A 17,500-nucleotide genomic window follows, 5' to 3' on the forward strand; every position below is an offset into this window, starting at 1 on the left:
CAAACAAGTAGACTTTTTGGGGGGAATACTGAACCACAAGTGTGACTGCAGCCTATACATACAATCAAACTGAGAGTGTAAATTACACAATGGGCCACTCTTTTTTTCCCCACATTATGTGCATGATGGAGTTGGCATGTAGCAGAATGACACACTTGCGCTGATGTATTATGCATCGTCTTTCTCGCGGTCTCATCATCACCAAATGCACAACACCCATGTCATGTGTTTATTTATTTTTATTTTTAAATTTTTTATTTTTTGTCCTGTTCAGCTTCTCAGCAAATCATATTGTGATGTACACATGTACTTTACAAAAGAGAAGTGTGGGATATTTCTCTTGTTGCCTTATTTGTATTTGTATTTGACTTTATTAAATGTATTTATATTATCATTTGGTGCAGCCGGAGGGCATAGAAAGAGAAAAAAAAAGGAAGACAGAGGGGGAAATTGTGGGGACAAGAGGGGGATAAGACAGAGAGATGACAACAACAAAAACAACAATAACAACAACAACAACAATAAAGCAACATCAGCAAATATGATATGTACAAATATGATGGTAAAAGTGATAGCAAATAAGAAGTTAGTGAAATAAATAATAATACAGAAATGACAATGAGCATTATTACACTACAAATGGAGCAATACAAATACCAATAGAAATAGCGCTATTGATAATGAATAATAACAATAATTTACCTCTATTATCAACAATGCAGTTGTTCAAATTAGGTATGTCCGATAATGGCTTTTTGCCGATATTCCGATATTGTCCAACTCTTTAATTACCAATACCGATATCAACCGATATCAACCGATATATACAGTCGTGGAATTAACACATTATTATGCCTAATTTGGACAACCAGGTATGGTGAAGATAAGGTACTTTTAAAAAATAATAATAAAGTAAAATAAGATAAATAAGTTAAAACCATTTTCTTGTATAAAAAAGAAAGTAAAACAATATAAAAACAGTTACATAGAAACTAGTAATTAATGAAAATGAGTTAAATTAACTGTTAAAGGTTAGTACTATTAGTGGACCAGCAGCACACACAATCATGTGTGCTTACGGACTGTATTCCTTGCAGACTGTATTGATATATATTGATATATAATGTAGGAACCAGAATATTAATAACAGAAAGAAGTGTATATGTTTTATTTTATATGTTGATTTAATAATAAAAAATTAAAATAAAAAATGTGTGCTTATGGACTGTATTCCTTGCAGACTGTATTGATATATATTGATGTATAATGTAGGAACCAGAATATTAATAACAGAAATAATTGTATATCTTGTATTTTTATGTTGATTTAATAATAAAAAATTAAAAAAATAAAAAAAAATAAAAAAAAATGTGTGCTTACGGACTGTATTCCTTGCAGACTGTATTGATATATATTGATATATAATGTAGGAACCAGAATATTAATAACAGAAAGAAACAACCCTTTTTTGTGTGAATGAGTGTAAATGGGGGAGGGAGGTTTTTTGGGTTGGTGCACTAATTGTAAGTGTATCTTGTGTTTTTTATGTTGATTTAATTTTTTTTTTAAACGATACCGATAATAAAAAAAAACCATACCGATAATTTCCGATAGTACATTTTAACGCATTTATCGGCCGATAATATCGGCAGGCCGATATTATCGGACATCTCTAGTTCAAATGCAACAATACATCTATGTAATGATAACTAGAGATACAAAAGAAAGCAAATACATGGGGGGGAAGAAAGAGAAGGCAGCTATATTAACCTTGTAGATTGTTATAGTATCAATAGGTTAAGGTTTGTCAGTGTGCCATGTGTTACCCAATTTCCCCTAGGGTAATACCGTTAATTTATGTCGATGAGACGTGATTATATGCATGAGTGTATGTGTGTATATGTACTTGTATATGTACATGTATGTTTGTACAGTGAATGTATATGTACCCATGTCATATGTGACCACATCAATATTTAACTCTGCGTACCAATCGCGCTTTGGCCGTCATTACATCCATAGAATGAAGGCTCTTTGTAAGCGTCAGAATGTTCTGTGCGCTCCGCTACATTGCATTGGAGGATTGGGTTCCCAAGGGTCTGATGAAGGCTTATCATGTTCTCTCAAACGGGCCAAAGCATGATCTCTGTTTCCACAAAGCTATCACAAGGTTCACTGAGTCAAAGACCAGCCACATGGCGGCTGATAGGCACCGAGTCACGACAAACAAATGTCACAATATGATACAAAAAAAAAAATGGATGTCCATGTACATCCACACACAGTATTTGTTTTACTCTGCATCAAAACAACCAATGAAAATGACTGATTTTAACAAGTATCTCTAATGGCTGCAGAGAATGCCAGTCAATGTTTTTGTTTTCATGAAGAAACATGCAGATGTTGCAATGTTTTGAGCTAATAACAAATACCAAACTAATTAATCTTTACAGAGATGAAATTATGCATGAAGGTCAGGTCAACATTCGGTGAATGAAGATTTTCAAAAACATTCAAATTAGTTAATCAATCAAACTCACTGAGGATTGAGTAAAAACACCACCTTTAAGGCGCCCTCCCTGGAGAATAACTCAAATTTACACCATCTTGGCATTGTCTTGCTGAAATAAGCAGGGGCGTCCATGATAAACATATTATAAAATAAATGTAGAAATTAAATATAAATAATACAATAATAGATTAATAAAAACAAAACATTGAGAAAATAATACTACAGCAATAAAAACAATTGAAAATAATACAATAAAAAATAAAAATATGAATACAATTTAAAAATATATAATAAAAATAGAAAATATATAAGATTAATTTAACATCAGTAAAAATCCTGATTAAAAAGGTATGTCTTTTTCAACATATATTAACAGTTTATTCGGTCCTGAGGCTCTCCAGCAGGGCCATAGTGACCAAATGCGGCCTCACCATGAGTCATTGTGATAGTATTTGGTAAAGATACCGAAGTACATGTCAAATTACTTCCTTAACGACCGCCATAACCACAACACCAGGGGGAGCTCCACTAACCACGTTAAACCCAGATTACGATCTAACAAAAGTCTTCACTCATTCTCTTTCTATGCCACATAAATGTGGAATGCGCTCCCAACAGGTATAAAAAAAAAGGGCATCTCTATCCTCCTTCAAAACCGCAATAGAAGTACACCTCCAGGCAGCTACAACCCTAAACTAACACCCTTCCCGGATTGTTAATAATCAAATGTAAACAATCAAATGCAGATACTTTTTCTTATGCCTTCTTATCTCTCTCTTTCTCTCTCTCTGATGACTGATGATAACAACCAAACCTAACCCCCCCCTCCACACCCTGTATTGTAAATAATTCAATGTGATTATCTTGTGTGATGACTGTATTATGATGATAGTATATATCTGATAGTATATATCTATATCTTGAATCAATTTAAGTGGACCCCGACTTAAACAAGTTGAAAAACCTATTGGGGTGTTACCATTTAGTGGTCAATTGTACGGAATATGTACTTCACTGTGCAACCTACTAATAAAAGTCTCAATCAAAAGATAAAAGGCTAAGAGCAGAGGACCTCGAGATCCGCGAGGGTTGATATGGTAAAAACAGATCAGATAGATAAGAAGGCGCAAGGCCATTAAAACATTTACAAATGAATGATATAACTTTAAAATCAATGGTAAAATAAACAGATTATTTCTTAACATCATAAAACCTTGAATAAATACATAGGTATTGTTTAAGAGGTATTTTAATTAGGCTTGTCAATGTTACCACGTGAACACATGAGATTAATCACCAAAAAATATCACATTAATCATGGATATACGCAATTTATTTTGACTGCACATGCTCTTGTCCATTAACTCTACTTGTTTGGTGTGGATGGTTACCTGAAAGGCGGTGCATGGAGGCATGAGGAGAATACTACTGGTGTATTCACTGGCAAATTTTACTTCAAAATACACCCCGACAAGACTTTAACTAAAACTGTTAACCATGTTTTGTGCAAATAATGACCAGCAGTCAAGTAAAACATGAAAAAAATGACAATTTGACAATGAAATTGCGTTTGTATCAAAATATTGGGCTACTGTTTTAGTTATTTTAAGGTATGCAAGCAAGTCATATACTGTAGTTAATCGCAATTTGATCGAAATCCAAAAGTATTATTAAAGGAGCCGTTTGCAACATTTACAGTTGTCTAGAGGGCGCTAATTTTCCATTGTATTTAAAGCACTATATCCTGCCCTTTTACAGCATCTAGAATGGAAAGACATAACGACGTACGTGCGTAACACATGCACGTGCATAACTGTAGCTGCGGGTGTTGTTGGCTAATAATAAGCTATTTGGATAGTTAGTGTTTGCTATCGTTAAATGTATTATTCTATCATAACCATGTGTATCGGTTGGGAACATCTCTGCGCTGCTGACCCGTCTCCGCTCGGGATGGTGTCCTGCTGGGCCCACTATGAACTGGACTCTTACTATTATGTTGGATCCACTATGGACTGGACTCTCACAATATTATGTCAGACCCACTCGACATCCATTGCATTCGGTCTCCCCTAGAGGGGGGGGGGTTACCCACATATGCGGTCTTCTCCAAGGTTTGTCATAGTCATTCACATCGACGTCACACTGGGGTGAGTTTTTCCTTGCCCTTATGTGGGCTTTGTACCGAGGATGTCGTTGTGGCTTGTGCAGCCCTTTGAGACACTTGTGATTTAGGGCTATATAAATAAACATTGATTGATTGATTGATTGATTGAACCACAACATGACTGAAAATTGTTTGTTGCTTCTCTTAGATTGATTTTGTCTGTGTGCATACGCTCCATGCACTAATTATTTTATTAGGGACGGTAAAAAACTGTATTTCCTTAACTTAGTAATTTTTAAAAATGGAGACAGTTTTAGCACAGATGTGTTCTGTTAAACCACTGATGGTAACGTAAGCTCGTCAATGGTGTTTTTCTTATATATTTTGCTTTGAAAAGGAAAAATGGAACTGTGAGCAAATTGCGAAAAAAAATTATTATATGACATTGTTTCTACTTGAAATAACTTTCAAAGGGAAGTTACCTGTCATGATCCGTTGCCCGGGGTCATGTTTTGTTTAGTTTATAAAATTATTTAGTCCGTGATTAGTTCTGTTTCAGCACCCTTGTTTGTTTTCTTTGTTGCCATGGGTGCTGATTTTTGCCACCTGCCTCTGATTAGTGGTCGGGATGCTCACCGGCTCCCGGTGACGAGTCAGAGAGCTATGTATTCCTGGCAGTCTTGTTCACGTTGGGATTTATTTTCATGTGAGTTTTAAACTACAAGCTTCGTGCTCAGTGGTTTTCAAATCTCCTTGTTAAGCTTTGCCGGACCTTCCCGTGCCATCAGCACGTTTTTGTTTGTTTGCCTTAACTATTGGAATAAATCACATTCTTACCTGCACACTGCTTCCGGACGTCCATCTGCATCTTGGGGTAACGACCACCGCACTTACACACATTACCCACTTCAAAAAGTATCAATATTTAATGTATTAAATAAACAGACATTCGGTAGAACTGCATACCAGACAGAGAGGTAATATAGCAAGGTAAAAGCAGTGGTGTGCCATCAGGACCAGCAAGGCCTTCTCTGCTGACCTCACATAAACCAGAAATCATGATCATAATTAAAGATAAAAGTATTTTTTAATTTACTTTCCCTAAATATCTAAAAGCATTCATATTCTCTTCATGTCATATTATGCTCCTTCCAGTGCTGTTGTTTAGTTTAGCGTTTGTATCCAATCAGAATTCAGCTAGCTTATGTTGCCATGCTGTACGAAATCTGCCCGGGGCCTTCAGAATCAACAAAACGGGCGTCTGTGCACTGTAAGTGAATGGGCACATACAGTTGATAGATATTTGTGATAGCCAATTACAAACCCCGTTTCCATATGAGTTAGGAAATTGTGTTAGATGTAAATATAAACGGAATACAATGATTTGCAAATCATTTTTAACCCATATTCAGTTGAATATGCTACAAAGACAACATATTGGTGTTCAAACTCATTACAATTCATATTGTTTATAAAGTCAGTAAATATGTCCCTGGACACATGAGGACTTTGAATATGAACAATGTATGATCCTGTAACGACTTGGTGACGGATCGATACCTAGATTTGTGGTATCATCCACAGCTATTGTAAAGTATCAAACAACAGAAGAATAAGTGATTATTACATTTTAAAGGGGAACATTATCACAATTTCAGAATTGTTAAAACCATTAAAAATCAGTTCCCAGTGGCTTATTATATTTTTCAAAGTTTTTTTCAAAATTTTACCCATCACGCAATATCCTTAAAAAAAGCTTCAAAATGCCTGATTTTAACCATCGTTATATACACCCGTCCATTTTCCTGTGACGTCACATAGTGAAGCCAACACAAACAAACATGGCGGAAAGAACAGCAAGCTATAGCGACATTAGCTCGGATTCAGACTCGGATTTCAGCGGCTTAAGCGATTCAACAGATTACGCATGTATTGAAACGGATGGTTGTAGTGTGGAGGCAGGTAGCGAAAACGAAATTGAAGAAGAAACTGAAGCTATTGAGCCATATCGGTTTGAACCGTATGCAAGCGAAACCGACGAAAACGACACGACAGCCAGCGACACGGGAGAAAGCGAGGACAAATTCGGCGATCGCCTTCCAACCAACGATTGGTATGTGTTTGTTTGGCATTAAAGGAAACTAACAACTATGAACTAGGTTTACAGCATATGAAATACATTTGGCAACAACATGCACTTTGAGAGTGCAGACAGCCCAGTTTTCATCAATTAATATATTCTGGAGACATACCCTCATGTCAGCAGGCCAGGGAATCTAGGGTCGATATTCTTCTCTTGATCATCTTCGGGACGGTGTGAGCCAAGACATCCAGGGGGTTTAGCTCGCTCGTCTGCGGGAACAAACTGCCGCCATTGCTTGCCCTGCTACCGAGGACCTTTGTCCCTGAATTGCTCACACACTCCGGCAGATTCAATGGGGGTCTGGCGGCAGATTTCTTTGACTTTATCGTTGGAAATGCATCTGCTTTGAGTGTCGCAGGATATCCACACATTCTTGCCATCTCTGTCGTAGCATAGCTTTCGTCGGTAAAGTGTGCGGAACAAACATCCAATTTCTTGCCACTTTCGCATTTTTGGGCCACTGGTGCAACTTGAATCCGTCACTGTTCGTGTTGTTTCACCCTCCGACAACACACCGACGAGGCATTATGTCTCCAAGGTACGGAAAACAGTCGAAAAAACGGAAAATAACAGAGCTGATTTGACTCTGTGTTTGAGAAAATGGCGGATTGCTTCCCGATGTGACGCCACGTTGTGACGTCATCGCTCCGAGAGCGAATATTTGAAAGGCGTTTAATTCGCCAAAATTCACCCATTTAGAGTTCGGAAATCGGTTAAAAAAATATATGGTCTTTTTTCTACTACATCAAGGTATATATTGACGCTTACATAGGTCTGATGATAATGTTCCCCTTTAAAAGAAGCGTAGATAGAACATGCTGAAAGAGAAAGTAAGCAGATATTAACAGTAAATGAACAAGTGGATTAATAATCCACTTTTACAGATTGTCCCTTATAATTTTGACAAAATCGAACGGAAAATGACACAATATGTTACTGCATATGTCAGCAGACAACTTAGGAGTCTTTGTTTGCTTACTTGCTAATAAAAGACAAGTTGTCTTGTATGTTCACTATTTTTTTTAAGGACAAACTTGCAATAAGAAACATATTTGTAATGTACCCTAAGATTTGTTGTTAAAATAAAGCCAATAAAGCTATTTTTTGTGGTCCCCTTATTTAGAAAAGTACCGAAAATTATCGAAATACATTTTGGTACCGGTACTGAAATATTGGTATCAGGACAACACTAGTTGACAGCCACACTCGTCACTGATTCATGCATGATACACTAGAACGCCCAAAAGTCAGAACCATCACCAGGCGTGACGTCAGCAAATCACATGAGACTTCAGCTCAGTGAGAGCATATGAAGCAGCTCTACAAGTGTTTGACTTGGCTTCGTTTTTTTTGTGTGTTGTTTCTGCTGCAACGTCAGAAGACTGCTAGCATTGCGAAAAGGTAAAGTGTGATAACAACCATAGTACATGAACCACAATGAACATTGTGATGAAGGAACAGGTCTGGCTGCTCAGTATATTATGACTAATGCAGGTAACTAGATACCAATCCAGTGAATGTACCATGAGAGATAAATACATAACGAGAAAGCGCACCTTGATGCCGTTATTGTAGACAACTTTCTTTTACCCAGTGGCGGGCCGTGCGTGTCTCACCTAGGCCTTCAGTGATGTCCTGCTTAGTCCCACTTCACCTCTCAAAATACCGTCATTTATGTCACCACCTGGACACGGCTGGAGATACTTTACAGAAACACACTTGCACACTACTGTGCATTGATCCCCTCAACAGTGTACAAAAGGGTCTATTTTTTGGCGTATTTAACATTCAATAAACCCGCTTCAGCAATTAAAACATATCTTATGTGGTACTGTCAAAATAAAATAATTGTATAAAATAAAGAAATAAAATTTTTGAACTCACAATTTGTAGAACCCATAAGCCACCGTATGAGCAAGTGGTACCGTCGTAGTCTTTGAAAGTGGCGGGCAAACCATTTCGCCGCCGGTCTTGTGCCAAAATGTGAATGCCTGCCAAAAATGGATTTAATTCGCGGGAGCGCTCACCGCTCGCTAAACCTGCATTGCTTGGCTTTGTCTGTCCACGGCGGGTAAGTAGGTCTAAGACAAACACTTTATCTTTGTGGTTATTGTACCAGTGAGTTGACTGTGGCTTTCTATGGCTCGTATGGCTCTGCTGCCACATCCTGTTTTCGCATCTTGTGATTGGATACTCACTTGGGACTCCCAAGTGAGTATCCAATCACAGCGTAAGGCCTTACTGACAACAACACGTGATCTTGGGGCAGTATAGCTCGGTTGGTAGAGTGGGTGTGCCAGCAATTTGAGGGTCCAGGTTCGAGCCCCACTTCTGCCATCCCAGTCACTGCTGTTGTGTCCTTGGGCAAGACACTTTACCCACCTGCTCCCAGTGCCACCCACACTGGTTTAAAAAATGTAAATTAGATATTGGGTTTCACTATGTAAAGCGCTTTGAGTCACTAGAGAAAAGCGCTATATAAATATAATTAACTTCACTTCATCTACAAACCCCGTTTCCATATGAGTTGGGAAATTGTGTGAGATGTAAATTTAAACGGAATACAATGATTTGCAAATCATTTTCAACCCATATTCAGTTGAATATGCTACAAAGACAACATATTTGATGTTCAAACTGATAAACTTTTTTTTTTTTGCAAATAATCATTAACTTTAGAATTTGATGCCAGCAACACGTGACAAAGGAGTTGGGAAAGGTGGCAATAAATACTGATAAAGTTGAGGAATGCTCATCAAACACTTATTTGGAACATCCCACAGGTGAACAGGCAAATTGGGAACAGGTGGGTGCCATGATTGGGTATAAAATTAGATTCCATAAAATGCTCAGTCATTCACAAACAAGGATGGGGCGAGGGTCACCACTTTGTCAACAAATGTGTGAGTAAATTGTTGAACAGTTTAAGAAAGACCTTTCTCAACCAGCTATTGCAAGGAATTTAGGGATTTCACCATCTACCGTCCGTAATATCATCAAAGGGTTCAGAGAATCTGGAGAAATCACTGCACGTAAGCAGCTAAGCCCGTGACCTTCGATCCCTCAGGCTGTACTGCATCAACAAGCGATATCAGTGTGTAAAGGAAATCACCACATGGGCTCAGGAACACTTCAGAAACCCACTGTCAGTAACTACAGTTGGTCGCTACATCTGTAAGTGCAAGTTAAAACTCTCCTATGCAAGGCGAAAAGCGTTTATCAACAACACCCAGAAACGCCGTCGGCTTTGCTGGGCCTGAGCTCATCTAAGATGAACTGATACAAAGTGGGAAAGTGTCCTGTGGTCTGACGAGTCCACATTTCAAATTGTTTTTGGAAACTGTGGACGTCGTGTCCTCCGGACCAAAGAGGAAAAGAACCATCCGGATTGTTTTAGGCGCAAAGTTGAAAAGCCAGCATCTGTGATGGTATGGGGGTGTATTAATGCCCAAGACATGGGTAACTTACACATCTGTGAAGGCGCCATTAATGCTGAAAGGTACATACAGGTTTTGGAGCAACATATGTTGCCATCCAAGCAACGTTACCATGGACGCCCCTGCTTATTTCAGCAAGACAATGCCAAGCCACGTCTTACATCAACGTGGCTTCATAGTAAAAGAGTGCGGGTACTAGACTGGCCTGCCTGTAGTCCAGACCTGTCTCCCATTGAAAATGTGTGGTGCATTATGAAGCCTAAAATACCACAACGGAGACCCCCGGACTGTTGAACAACTTAAGCTGTACTTCAAGCAAGAATGGGAAATAATTCCACCTGAGAAGCTTAAAAAATGTGTCTCCTCAGTTCCCAATCGTTTGAGTGTTGTTAAAAGAAAAGATGATATAAGACAGTGGTGAACATGCCTTTTCCCAACTACTTTGGCACGTGTTGCAGCTATGAAATTCTAAGTTAATTATTATTTGCAAAAAAAAAATAAAGTTTATCAGTTTGAACATCAAATATGTTGTCTTTGTAGTGCATTCAATTGAATATGGGTTGTAAAGGATTTGCAAATCATTGTATTCCGTTTATATTTACATCTAACACAATTCCCCAACTCATATGGAAACGGGGTTTGTAAGTACTCCGTGTTTGTGAGCTGCCGAACATGCTCATCTGCTCACAAAACCAGCAATGTCGATGACGTGACGACGCGCCGTCTTGCCTGGGAACTGATTCTTTTCAAACAGAGTACAGTACCATTTTTGATTCATTAGTACGGCGATACTATACCAGTACCGGTATACCGTACAACCCTACTGTCAACCAAAACATGCTTCTCGCCAGGATTCTTTCAAGGGACTTGACTTCTGTCGCAATCCAGTTTTATGGTTCGGCTCTAAATCCTGGTTGGGAGTATAAGATTCCTATATGTACAACTCCAAGCTAATCTCCCTGATGAAAGGCTTAGGGGAAACTTGGAACGGTGACCTCTTTAGCGCGGTGAAATGTCACACATGTGACATACCGCCTGGTAGGAATATGTGTTCTCTGACACTTCCATCCATATTTCATGTATACATTGAAGTCGCATGCTAAGACTCTAATGCGTCATTGAAAGTCGTGCTTATCTCACAGTTTCCTTGTCTCCTTAGCAACATAAAACCTCACTTTTCTTGCCCTTCACACACACAAAGGAAGGAAAAGACGAGGAATGGGCGTCCTATTTTAAGAGCAGTGCGCAATTAATCATAAGCAAAGCGGAATTAAGAGAGCTAGAATGTATGATAGTGTGGCTCCCTCGGTGACTTCCTGGCTGACATCTTCCCCTTCTCCAAAAGCCTCACTTAATTTGCTCCGCAAACACAAAGTGCTGGGAGAATACAGAACTGTTGGTACTGCACCAGTCGACTGTGCTTGTGGACAGATGAGTCATAACGCGGTCTCTTTGGGGCATATTGAGTTGTTTCGTAATCGCAGATTGTGTCGGTGTCCTTTCATTTCGCGGTGCACACGGCTGCATAGAAGTACTGCTACATGAGCACAATAAGTCACCACGAGCAGTGGAAAACTAACACTTTCTGTAGCTGCTTTATCGTCTTCCATATTAACTTGTTTAGGTAGGTAACTAGGTTTTTATTGTCATCGCACAAGTACAACAAAACTTTGTTTTCAGCACAAACCCGTTCAAGATTAGACTAACAAACAGTGTACAGGGTGCCAGAACGGGAACGCTGATGGGTCGCCACTAGGGATGATGTTTTATAAGAAATTATCGAGTTCGAGCCTATTATCGAAACCAGGTGGGTTGTTGTATATGGAAAAAAACACACAATATTTGGTTTGACAAAAGCTCACTTTTGTTATATAAAAAAAAAAAAAAAATCTAATAAATAAATAAATATTGACTGTTGTTACCTCGGATTCAGGAGGAACAGTGTGGTTTTCGTCCTGGTCGTGGAACTGTGGACCAGCTCTATACTCTCGGCAGGGTCCTTGAGGGTGCATGGGAGTTTGCCCAACCAGTCTACATGTGCTTTGTGGACTTAGAGAAGGCATTTGACCGTGTCCCTCGGGAAGTCCTGTGGGGAGTGCTCAGAGAGTATGGGGTATCGGACTGTCTGATTTTGGCGGTCCGCTCCCTGTATGATCAGTGTCAGAGCTTGGTCCGCATTGCCGGCAGTAAGTCGGACACGTTTCCAGTGAGGGTTGGACTCCGCCAAGGCTGCCCTTTGTCACCGATTCTGTTCATAACTTTTATGGACAGAATTTCTAGGTGCAGTCAAGGCGTTGAGGGGATCTGGTTTGGTGGCTGCAGGATTAGGTCTCTGCTTTTTGCAGATGATGTGGTCCTGATGGCTTCATCTGGCCAGAATCTTCAGCTCTTGCCGGATCGGTTCGCAACCGAGTGTGAAGCGACTGGGATGAGAATCAGAACCTCCAAGTCCGAGTCCATGGTTCTTGCCCGTAAGGGTGGAGTGCCATCTCCGGCTTGCGGAGGAGATCTTGCCCCAAGTGGAGGAGTTCAAGTACCTCGGCGTCTTGTTCACGAGTTAGGCAAGAGTAGATCGTGAGGTCGACAGGCGGATTGGTGCGGCGTCTTCAGTAATGCGGACGCTGTATCGATCCGTTGTGGTGAAGAAGGAGCTGAGCCGGAAGGCAAAGCTCTCAATTTACCGGTCGATCTACGTTTCCATCCTCACCTATGGTCATGAGCTTTGGGTCATGACCGTAAGGACAAGATCACGGGTACAAGCCGCCGAAATGAGTTTCCTCCGCCGGGTGGCGGGGCTCTCCCTTAGAGATAGGGTAAGAAGCTCTGTCATCCGGGGGGAGCTCAAAGTAAAGCCGCTGCTCCTCCACATCGGAATATCGGATATCGGCAAAAAGCCATTAAACGGACATCCCTAGGCACAATGCAGTCCGAAATGTAGCGTTTTCCAGGCAACTTCCAAACCCAGACTCGTCCATCAGATTGCCAGATGGAAAAGCGTGATTAATCAGTCCAGAGAACGCGTTGCCACTGCTTAGAGTCCAGTGGTGACGTGCTTTACACCACTGCATCCCACGTTTTGCTTCGGACTTGGTGATGTATGGCTTAGATGCAGCTGCTCGGCCATGGAAACCAATTCCATGAAGCTCTCTGCGTACTGTACGTGGGCTAATTGGAAGGTCACATGAAATTTGGAGCTCTTTAGCAACTGACTGTGCAGAAAGTCATTGCACTATGCACTTCAGCATCCACTGACCCCTCTGCATCAGTTTACGTGGCCTACCACTTGGTGGCTGAGTTGCTGTTGTTCCCAAACTCTTCACTTTTCTTACAATAAAGTTGTCTTTGGAATATTTCGGAGCATGGACATTTCACAACTGGATTTGTTGCACAGGTGGCATCCTATGACAGTTCTACGCTTGAAATCACTGAGAGTGGCCCGTTCTTTCATTAATGTTTGTAGAAACAGTCTACATGCTGAAGTGCTTGATTTTATACACCGGGCCAAGTGATTACGACACCTGATTCTCATAATTTGGATGGGTGGCCAAATACCTTTGGCAATATAGTGTACATATTACAACATACATCTCAAGACTTGCAACAGAGGGGAGGGAATGGGAGCTACAGTGGCACGGCTGCAGCTCTTAAGGCGCTGCCCAGCCGTCCATCACCCCTAAGGGATTTGCGTCAAGGGCGTTGGATGGGGGGTGGGGTATGTGTGTGTGGTAGGGTTGTCCCGATACCAATATTTTGGTACCAGTACCAAAATTATTTCTGTACTTTTCTGTACTTTTCAGTACGTTTCTAAATAAAGGGGACCACAAAAAAATTGCCTTATTGGATTTATTTTAACAAAAAATCTTAGGGTACATTAAACATATGTTTATTATTGCAATTTAGTCCTTAAATAAAATAGTGAACATACAAGACAACTTGTCTTTTATTAGTAAGTAAGCAAACAAAGACTCCTCATTAGTCTGCTGACGTATGCAGTAACATATTGTGTCATTTTCCATTCTATCTTTTTGTCAACATTATTAAAGACAAGTACCGGTAGTAGAAAATGAATTATTAATCTACTTGTTCATTTACTGTTAATATCTGCTTACTTTCTCTTTTAACATGTTCTATCGACACTTTTGTTAAAATATAATAATCACTTATTCTTCTCTTGTTTGATACTTTACATTAGTTTTGGATGATACCACAAAATTGCGTATCAATCCGATACTAAGTCGTTACAGGATCAGACATTGGTCATATTCAAAGTCTAAATGTGTCCAGGGACATATTTCCTGAGTTTATACACATAATATAAATTTTTAAAAAAACGAAAGAAGATGTTGTGATGCCAAAAAATATTGACGCAGTAGTATCGACTAGATACGTGCCTGTACTTGATATCATTACAGTGGATGTCAGGTGTAGATCCACCAATGGCGTTTGTTTACATTTTGACGCTGGTAAGCTACGGTGTGTAGTGAAGCATGTTTAGCTAGCCATGTCTTAAAGCACCTCTTCCTGAGGGCGTTTCAGTGTTCTAACTTCACCTTTATCCTTAGTTTTTAAGCCACAATGCGTCCATTCTCCCTTTTCTGTCCACACACTGTGTCTGCTTGTCAGTACTCTGAGATTGTGTGCCGCCGAACATGCTCCTCTGCTTGTAAACCAGCAATGACTCGACGTGACGACGATGTGGGCGGGGGGGCGGTACTTTTCAGAGTCGGTATAGTACCGAAAATGTTTCATTGGTATTGCGGTACTATACCAATACCGGTATACCGTACAACCCTAGTGTGTGGCGTATATTTTTTTGTGGATGCATGCGTGTGTGTGTAAGCCTGCTGTGTGTCTCAGTTCCGTGGCCTTGGTGTCGTGCAGTCGCTAGTCAGTCCAAAGTCAACAACAACAGGTGTGTGTCCATAAGAGACAAAAAGGGTGTTTGTTGTGTCTTCACCGCACCGTCCTTCTGGAGAGTCTCGAAGCCAGGGAAACAATCCAAGTTCAGAATGTTTTGTATGCGAGTGAAAATAAAATGTGCTTTTCACTCTAAATTGTCTATGATTGGTCCTCAAATTCATCCTGCGGGGCAGACAGTCTGATGTTATCCAAATCACAAGAGTGTCCACAGTTCTTCGCGCATCCTCCAATCATTTGTGGCAGCTTTAGGGTACTTTGAAGACTGCCAGAAACGTCCAATTTGTCGACAAACCAGAGCAACACTTACTCCAAACAACAGATGTCCTGTTGTCATAATTCCGAATAGGTGGATATCCTCACATCCTCGACTGGAAGGGTCGCCAGGCACGTGGCACTCCTTCTTCTCCCAAGAGTCCGTCGTGTGTCCAGCAACAACCGCTCCGTGACGACAAGCAGATTCCCCCAAACCCAAGATCTTGTCAATTTTGTTGAGGCCAGTTAAATAGTTCCAATGTTTAGATTTGGAGAGCAGTGCAAAAAGAGGCAACAAGAAAGTTAAGACAAGACAAAGAAGCAAGCAGGAGAGATAAGGGAGAGGGAAGGGGAGCGTCCGCCCTTGATGATTGCCAGTGAGAAGGAGTTAGTTCTGTAGCTTGCATCATCTCACGTCAGATCAACTGCCCATTTGCACCTAGACCAGATCTTTAACATCGAAACTGTAGCTGCCTTTATAATGTGCAGTGCTGCTTTCAAATGATAGTAAGTCTTGAACTGTAGAAAGTATTTCAGTGGTTAGAATTTGTGCTTTTCAGTGATATCCGGGATATTACGGTAATCTAGGTCAGTGTTTTTCAACCTTTTTTGAGCCAAGGCACATTTTTTGCGTTGAAAAAATCCGGAGGCACACCACCAGCAGAAATCATAAACTCAGTTGACAGTAAAAAGTCGTTTTCGCAATTGTTGGATATGAATTTAAAGCATAACCAACCATGCATCACTATAGCTCTTGTCTCAAAGTAGGTGTACTGTCACCACCTGTCACATCACCCCCTGACTTATTTGGAGTTTTTTGCTGTTTTCCTGTGTGTAGTGTTTTAGTTCTTGTCTTGCGCTCCTATTTTGGTGGCTTTTTCTCTTTTTTGGGGTATTTTCCTGTAGCAGTTTCATGTCTTATATTTTCCGCATCTACTTTGTTTTAGCAATCAAGAATATTTCAGCTGTTTTTATCCTTCTTTGTGGGGACATTGTTGATAGTCATGTCATGTTCGGATGTACATTGTGGACGCCACGCCGTCTTTGCTCCACAGTAAGTCTTTGCTGTCGTCCAGCATTCTGTTTTTGTTTACTTTGTAGCCAGTTCAGTTTTACTTTCATTCTGCATAGCCTTCCCTAAGCTTCAATGCCTTTTCTTAGCGGCCCTCACCTTTTGTTTATTTTTGGTTTAAGCATAAGACATCTTTTTACCTTCCCTTACAAAGCAATTAGCTACCTGCTGCCACCTACTAATATGGAAGACTATTACACGGTTACTCTGCCGAGCTCTGGACAGCACCGACACTCAACAACAACACATAATTTGCAGACTATAATTACTGGTTTGCAAAAAATGTTTTTAACCGATATATGGCACACCAGACTGTATCTCACGGCAGTGTGCCGCGGCACAGTGGTTGAAAAACACTGATCTAGGTCATATCAGCTCCAAGATGACCAACGCAAAGCAGTGTGGGCGGGGTTTTTTTCCTGAGCAGCCGGCATGAAACGCAGGTGTCAGGAAAAGACGCTTAAGCAGGTTTTTACTACAAAGTTCTGCAGAAAAGTAAAATTATTTCAGATTGTAGGGGTTTTTCAACCATTTGAGTTTGAGTGTGTTGCATTTTTGTTGCATTTTGCTTGATTGAAATAAATGTCGATCAAAGTGGTGGTCTGAGAAGTGCAAAACCCAAAACCAGTGAAGTTGGCACGTTGTGTAATTCCTAAATAAAAACAGAATACAATGATTTGCAAATCCTTTTCAACTTATATTCAATTGAATAGACTGCAAAGACAAAATACTTAACGTTTAAACTGAGAAACGTTCATTTTTTTTTGCAAATAATCATTATCTTAGAATTCAATTAACACATTGCAAAAAAGTTGGCAGAGGGGCATTTTTACCACTGTGTTACATGGACTTTTCTTTTAACACCACTCAGTAAACGTTTGGGAACTGAGGAGACACATTTTTGAAGCTTCTCAGGTGGAATTCTTTCCCATTCTTGCTTGATGTACAGCTTAAGTTGTTCAACAGTCCGGGGGTCTCCTTTGGGGTATTTTAGGCTTCATAATGCGCCACATATTTTAAATGGGAGACAGGTCTGGACTACAGGCAGGCCAGTCTAGTA

The 17,500-nt window shown here is 40.1% G+C and overlaps 1 protein-coding gene across 3 annotated transcripts in view; it reads left to right on the forward strand.

Annotated features, from left to right (window-relative positions):
- The window catches only part of ncanb (neurocan b), a 492,017-nt gene that overhangs the window by 300,073 nt on the left and 174,444 nt on the right, over positions 1-17,500 (forward strand). The gene's annotated exons all lie outside the window — the stretch shown is intronic.

Source organism: Nerophis lumbriciformis, linkage group LG18 (genome assembly GCF_033978685.3).
Source record: "Nerophis lumbriciformis linkage group LG18, RoL_Nlum_v2.1, whole genome shotgun sequence".
Taxonomy (NCBI): Eukaryota; Metazoa; Chordata; class Actinopteri; order Syngnathiformes; family Syngnathidae; genus Nerophis; species Nerophis lumbriciformis.